Raw genomic sequence first — 7,918 nt, forward strand, 5'->3', positions numbered from 1 at the left:
CCCTTCTTGCCTGCATGGTTTCTTTTGCGAAATCACCTGATAGTCTTATGAGAACTCCTTTACAGATAACTGTCTTCTTTTTTATTTCTGCTTTTATGACTCTCTCCTTACATTTTATGACTCTCTCCTTACCCAATCACATCTTGGGTAATGTGATTATGATGTGCCTAGGTATGTGCTTCCTTGGGTCCAACTTCTTAGGGACTCTATGAGCTTCCTGGACTTCCTGGAAGTCTGTTAACTTTGTCAGATTGGGGAAGTCCTTCATTATGTTTTCAAGTAAGTGTTCAATTTCTTACTCTTCCTCTTCTTTTGGCACCCCTGTGATTTAAATGATGGAACATTTAAAGTCTCAGAGGTTTGTAAGCCTCCCCTCACTTTGTTTTTTGAATTCTTGTTTCTTCACTCTGTTCTGGTTGAATGTTCATTTCTTCTTTCTGATCCAAACTGCATATTTCAATCCCAGTTTCCTTCCCATCACTGTTGGTCCCTTACACATTTTCCTTTATTTCACTTTTCATAGCCTTCGTTTTTTCCTCCATTTTTCAAGCACATTCAACGATTTCTGTGAGCATCCTGATTACCTGTGTTTTGAACTGTGCACCTGATAGTTTGGCTATCTCTTTGTCACTTAGTTGTATTTTTTCTGGAGCTTTGATCTCTTCTTTCATTTGGGCTTTTTTTTTGTCTACATGCCTATTCCATAGTAAGGAGTGGAGCTTTAGGTGTTGGCCAGAGCCTGGCAACCCAAGTCACTGTGTTGTGAGGCTGTCAGTGGGGTAGGGGTCCAAGAGGGAACAGAGCCACTTGCTTAGCTCTCTGCTAGCTTTCAGTCACTTCCTCCACTACCCACTAGCAAATTTGGCCCTTCTGGTGCTGATTTTCAGGAGGGTGGTTTGTGTTCATTCTAGGACACTGTGGGTCTCTGCAAAGAACTCTCCTGTGAGACTGGGAGTTTCTTCCACCAACTCAATCCCCAAAAGTTTTTTCAATCAGAGGTTTGAGGCTTTATTTCCCTTCACTTGAACCCTGGGCTGTGTGGTCTGTCTTGCTTCCCAGTTTATTCGCATGCAAATATGGGACCACCTGCTCTGCCAGCTGCCACCTCACCACAGTCCTCCAGCTGTTGCCTTGCCAGGAGTCCTCTCATCCCTCCTACCGGTTTGGATGAATGTTTCTTCTTTAATTCCTCAGTTGTCGGACTTCCATACAATTCAATTTTCTGTCGATTCTGTTTTTTTTAATTTTTTTGTTGTCCTTCTTTTCATTGTGTGAGGAAACACAGTGTCTTTTTTATTCAAAAAATGTGTTTGATTTTATTGTGACACCTGTCATATTGGTACGCATTAAAAAAAAAGCCTTATCAAAACTGGTAAATTTTTGTGTAGCCATTTTAATATTGAGGATAGAAGAAAATATGCAACATTTTCATCATATTATGCTTTATCATTTCAAGGAAAGTAAAAATGGCCATGGCTGCTGTGGCTTAGTGTATTCAGCACTGGCCTGCAAACAAAAGAGTCACCAGTTCGGTTCCCAGTTGGGGCACATGCCTGGGTTGCAAGTTGGGTCCATGGTGGGGAACATACAAGAGGCAACTACTCATTGATGTTTCACTCCCTCCTTTTCTCCCTTCCTTCCCCTCTGTCTAAAAATAAATAAATAAAATATTTAAAAAAATAAATTTAATAACGCAAATGAAAAAAAAATTGTGTCATGTATGAAGAAGGTACTGTGAGTGATTGAACATGTCAAAAGTGGTTTGCAAATTTGATGCTGGGGATTTCTCACTGGATGATGCTTCACGATCAGGTAGACTTGTTGAGGTTGACAATGATAAACTTGAAAAATTAGTTGAAAACAATCAACATTATACCATGCAGAAAATAGCCAACGTACTTAAAATATCAAAATCAATAAAGTTATTGGTGAAAGTTAAAATACCTTTTATTTTATGGAACAGAACTAAACAGACTTTTTTGGCCAATCCAGTATATGTTATAGGCAGTATTATATTGAATATATCATACATAAAATATATACAATATTATTGTACATAATATTATTATAACAATGTACAGTTATATATAATAATGTACAATAATATTTTTCAAACTTAATTCGCCAGTGTTCTCCATTTCAGTTAGTAATGTCATATTATTGTTCTCATGCAAAACTTAGCATATCACTTTAGAAGACAAAGTCTAGTAATGAACTATAGAAATGATCCCTGAAAGTATAGTCTTAGAAGACAAAGTCTAAACTTAAAGTCCTTAAAATTTTTCACCTCTTTAGCATTATATCTCTTCTCCTGCCCTTCTCCCACCTCATACTTATGTTTCAGTCATATAGAAACAATAGAAATACTTTGCATATGGTATGTGTAATGAACACCTACTGGTGCCAGCCCAGATATGGTTTATTGGGAACTCTTCTCACTTTTCGTGATTTTGTAACTGAGAAATTATGTTTCTGTTCAAGAACCAGACACCTAGTTAGGGCATAGTAGATTAGGGGTACACATTGACCTCAATAGGACCAATCACATTTTCCTCTGGAGACACTCCTAAATGAGGCTATAAATTCAAATATCCATTTCTTTTACTATGAATATGCTGAATTATTCATAACTGGTTCAGAGTCAGAGGGAAGGAGGGAAGTAGGGAAGTAGTGATGAAGACAGAAACTAAAATCAACTCTTCAAAAATATTAGAGATAAAAATTATAAAACAGAAATCCTTCTAGTATTCCAATTACAGGAGTGAATCCTTGAGACACATTTTGGAATATTTCAATAAATTATTTTTATTTGCTTAAGTAAGATCAACTCAGTTTTATCACCCTAGAAAAGTCTTCTGTAATTTTCTTGGACAGACCAATGTACTTTTTTTGTTAGGAACTGTCCTGCCAGGTTTCAGGAACTGTAACTGTCTGCCATGAAAAAGGCTGAGTGAGCAACCTTGGGACCCTAAGCCACTAAAAAGACAAAGCTTATTTCCCTGGCAGGAGCACTGCCGCTATTCACATTACTTCACCTGTCTGGCCCACAGTGTATGACAGGTTAGCCAATGATGGGTAAGATTCCTCAAGGGAGGGGTGATATAAGACAAGCATGATGACAAGGGAACCCCAGAAAGAGATTTGGGGGGTTCTAGAAAAAGAGGGTGATGGACCCTCACTCCTTGGCTTTGATATAGCCTGGGTCCTCATTCTGTCTACAAAAAGTCTCCTAGTCTCTAGGATGCCTTACTACACCTTCCTGACTTAAGCCTGAAACAATGAGTTAAGTCTGACACAACGTCTTAAGTCTGAAACAATGACTTAAGCCTGAAACAATGCTGGAGGTGGGTACTGCCTTGCTGAAAAGATCGGGGTCCCTAGGGTGATCAGGCCTAAGAAAAAGTGCATAAGATCTTATGAAACCTGCTTTGCTAATACCTTCAATTTAAATAATAAGGGACCTTTTATTTGCTTTTCTTGTCTGATCACTGTGGCTAAAACTTCCAATACTATATTGAATAGAAGTGGTGAAAGTGGACAACCTTGTCTTGTTCCTGATCTCAGTGGAAAAGCTTTTAGTTTTTGCCCATTGAGTATGATGTTGGCTATAGGTCTCTCATATATGGTCTTTATTATATTGAAGAATGCTCCCTCTATTCCCACTTTATTGAGTATTTTTATCATAAATGCGTGTTGTATTTTATCAAATGCTTTTTCGGCATCTATTGATATGATCATGTGATTTTTGTCTCTTCTTTGGTTTATGTGATGTATTACATTTACTGATTTGGGATATTGAATCATCCTTGCATCCCTGGGATGAATTCCACTCGGTCACGCTGTATGATTTTTTAATGTATTGTTGGATGCAATTAGCCAATATTTTCTTGAGGATTTTAGTGTCTATGTTCATCAGTAATATTGGCCTGAAGTTTTCTTTCTTTGTTGTGTCTCTGTCTTGCTTTGGAATTAGGATGATGCTGGCTTCATAAAAAGAGTTGGGGAGTTTTCCCTCATTTTGGATTTTTTGAAATAGTCTGTGAAGAATAGGGGTTAGCTCTTCCTTAAATGCTTTCTGTCTGGTTTTGGATTTAGGATGATGCTGGCTTCATCAAAAGAGTTTGGGAGTCTTCCATCATTTTGGATTTTTTGGAATAGTCTCTGAAGAATAGGGGTTAACCCTTCCTTAAATGCTTTGTAGAATTCTCCTGTGAAACCATCTGGTCCAGGGCTTTTGTGTGATGGGAGTTTTTTGATTACTGCTTCAAATTAATTTTCTGTTATTGGTCTGTTCCAACTGTCTGCTTCTTCTTCATTGAGTTTTAGAAGATGAAATTTTTATAGAAATTGGTCCATTTCACCTAGGTTTTCAAATTTCTTGGCATACAGTTCTTCATAGTAATTTCTTACAATCCCTCCAATTTCTGTGCCATCAAGTTTTAATCTCTCCTCTTTCATTTATAATTGTGTTTGTTTGGGTCAGGTAGCTTCACGACCAGGTAGAGTTGTTGAGGTTGACAATGATAAACTTGAAAAATTAGTTGAAAACAATCAACATTATACCATGCAGAAAATAGCCAACATACTTAAAATATCAAAATCAATAAAGTTATTGGTGAAAGTTAAAATACCTTTTATTTTATGGAACAGAACTAAACAGATTTTTTGGCCAACCCAGTATATATTATAGGCAGTGGTATATTGAATATATCATACATAAATTATATACAATATTATTGTGCATAATATTATTATAACAATGTACAGTTATATATAATAATGTACAATAATATTTTTCAAACTTAATTCTCCAGTGTTCTCCAGTGTTCTCTCCCTTATTTTCTTCATGAGCCTGCTTAAAGCCTTGTCCATTTTGTTTATCTTTTCAAAAACCAACTCCTGGATTCATTGATCCTAATAATTGTGCTTTTAGTTTCTATGTCATTTAATTCTGCTCTGATCTTGGTAATTTCCTTCCTTCTACTTGCTCTGGGCTGTCTTTGTTGTTGTTCTTCGAGTTCTTGCAGGCATCAGGTTAGGCTGTTTGTTTGAAATGTTTCTGTTTTTGGGGTACACCTGTATTGCTATGAAATTTTCTCTCAGGACTGCCTTGTCTATGTCCCACCATCAAAATGTCCATACTACCCAAAGCAACTTACAAATTCAATGCTATACCTATTAAAGTACGAATGGCATATTTCACAGACATAGAACAAACACTTCAAAAATTCATATGGAAATATAAATGACCCAAAATAACAACTGCAATTTTGAGAAAGAAGAACAAAGTAGGAGAGATCACAATACTTGATGCCAAACTGTATTACAAGGCCACTGTAATCAAAACAGCCTGGCACTGGCATAAAAACAGGCACATAGATCAATGGAACAGAACAGAGAGCCCAGAAATAAACCCAACTCTCTACAATAAATTAATAGTTGACAAAGGGGGCAGTAACATAAAATGGAGTAAAAATTTCCTCTTCAACAAATGGTGTTGGGAGAACTGCACAGCTATGTGCAAAAAAGAAAGAAAGAAAGAAGAAAGAAAGAAAGAAAGAAAGAAAGAAAGAAAGAAAGAAAGAAAGAAAGAAAGAAAGAGAAAGAAACTTGATCACCAACTTACACCATACACAAAATGTAAAATCAAGATTTATAAAAGGCTTAAACATAGCCATGACACCATTAAAATGCTAGAGGAGAACATCAGCAGGAAAATCTCAAATATTTCATATAGCAACATTTTTACTGATATGTCCCCTAGAGAAAAGGACACAAAGAAAAGAATAAACACATGGGATCTCATGAAAATAAAAAGCTTCTGCATGGCTAAAGAAAACTGTATTAAGATCAAAAGAGAACCAACTATATGGGAAAACATATTTGCCAATAGTACATCAGACAAGGTTTTAATCTTCAAAATATACAAAGAACTTACATGATTCCACTCTAAGAAGACAGGCAACCCAATTAAAAAATGGGGAAAGGACTTGAACAGACAATTCTCCAGGGAGAACATACAGAGGATCCAGAGACACATGAAAAGATGCTCAATATCGCTAGCTATCAGAGAAATGCAAATTAAAACCACAATGAGATACCACTTTACACTGGTCAGAATGGCCATCGTAAACAGAGCAACAAACAACAAATGTTGAAGATGTTGTGGGGAAAAGCGGACCCTAGTTCACTGTTAGTGGGATTGCAGACTGGTACAACCATTATGGAAAACAGTATGGAATTTTCTAAGAAAACTAAAAATGAACATGTCTTTTGACCAAGCAATTCCACTGTTAGGAATGTATCCTAAGAACCCTGAAGCACCTATCCAAAAGAACCTATGCACTCCAATGTTCATAGCAGCACTATTTACAATAGCCAAGAGTTGAAAGCAACATAGGTGCCCATCCATAAATGAATAAATCCAAATGCTATGGTATATTTACACAATGGAATTCTATGCTGCAGAAAGGAAGAAGGAACTCCTACTCTTTGCAACAGCATGGATGGAACTGGAAAGCATTATGCTGAGTGAAATAAGCCAGGTGGTGATAGACAAATATCATATGATCTCACTTTTAACAGGAAGCTAAACAACAAAACAAACAAGCAAGCAAAGTGTAACGAAAGACACTGAAATACAGTACAGGCTGACAGGGACCAGAGGGGAGAAAGGAGAGAATTTCAGGGGAGAAGGGAAAGGAGTCACAGGAACAAGTATAAAGGACACATGGACAAAATCTAAGGCAGGGGGTGGAAATGGGAGGTAAGTGGGGAGCACTGGGGGGGTTGGGCTGGGATGGGAATAAAAAACAGAAAACAGTACTTGAACAATAATTAATTTTTTAAAAAAGAGTAAATAATAAATAACAAGGGTCCAAGCAGGAAGTGAATTTGTTCCCCAAAGTTTTATGGCCCTTTAACTATCTGACCCTGACTCAGAATAAGGTCTCAGAGTTCTTTGAGTGTTATCAATTGTTTAATAATTTCTACCTGACAGTGGTTGATGAACTTTATTCCTGTGCAGACTGAACCCAGTAAAAGCCTGTCAAGGCAGGGGTCAGGGCACTTTCATCTTTAGAGGGTGGGAGAGGTGCTCTGGGGCTTTTTCTTCTCCTGAGAGAGAAGCTGCACCATCCATTTTTCTTCACAGCACTTGGTAGTCCATGAGGATTTGTCTTGTGCCTCATCCAAAATGCCGTGGAGCCAGGAGCTGCAATCCACATCACTTTTTTATTATTATGTTCTGTCTTTATTTTCATAAACATTTTACAAAATTTACATTCTTGTCAAGATGGAGGTGTAGGCAGAAACACTTGGCCTTCTCACACAACCAAAAGAATGATAACAACCAATTAAATAAATAGCCAGAACTGCCAAAAAGTAATTTTAATGGAGGTCCAACAACCAAGGAGTTAAAGAAAAAATTCATCCAGGCTGGTTCACTGCAACAAAGAAATATGGTCCAAATAAAAAAATAGATCAAAACTCAAGAAAAAAAGTGGTGGGGAGATAGACAATGTATCTGATGGAGAGTTCAAAATACTGGTGATAAGGATGCTCACAGAACTGATTGAGCTCAATTGCAAAATGAAGGAAGAAATGAAGGCCACACAAAGTGAAATTAAGGAAAATATACAGAAAATCTACAGAAATTCAACAGAAAAAAAAGGAAACCAGGACTCGAATCAATAATTTGGAACAAAAGAAAGAAAGAAGCACCCAACTGGAACAGAATGAGGAAACAAAAATGCAAATAAAAAAATGAGGAGAGCCTTAGGAACATATGGGGCAACTTTAAGCATTCCAATATTTAAATCATTGGAGGTGGGCAGAAGTAGAAAGGAAGAAGATATTGAAAATTGATTTAAAGAATAATGAGGAAAAGCTTCCCCAATGTGGTGAAGGAAATAGACTT

At 36.9% G+C, this 7,918-nt stretch overlaps 1 pseudogene; it reads right to left on the reverse strand.

Annotated features, from left to right (window-relative positions):
• Positions 1-2,105: 2,105 nt before the first annotated feature.
• Positions 2,106-2,246, reverse strand: LOC118980721 (uncharacterized; annotated as a pseudogene).
• Positions 2,247-7,918: the final 5,672 nt, after the last annotated feature.

Source organism: Sturnira hondurensis, unplaced genomic scaffold (assembly GCF_014824575.4).
Source record: "Sturnira hondurensis isolate 20B ecotype Veracruz unplaced genomic scaffold, ASM1482457v3 Scaffold0023092, whole genome shotgun sequence".
In the NCBI taxonomy this organism is placed as follows: domain Eukaryota; kingdom Metazoa; phylum Chordata; class Mammalia; order Chiroptera; family Phyllostomidae; genus Sturnira; species Sturnira hondurensis.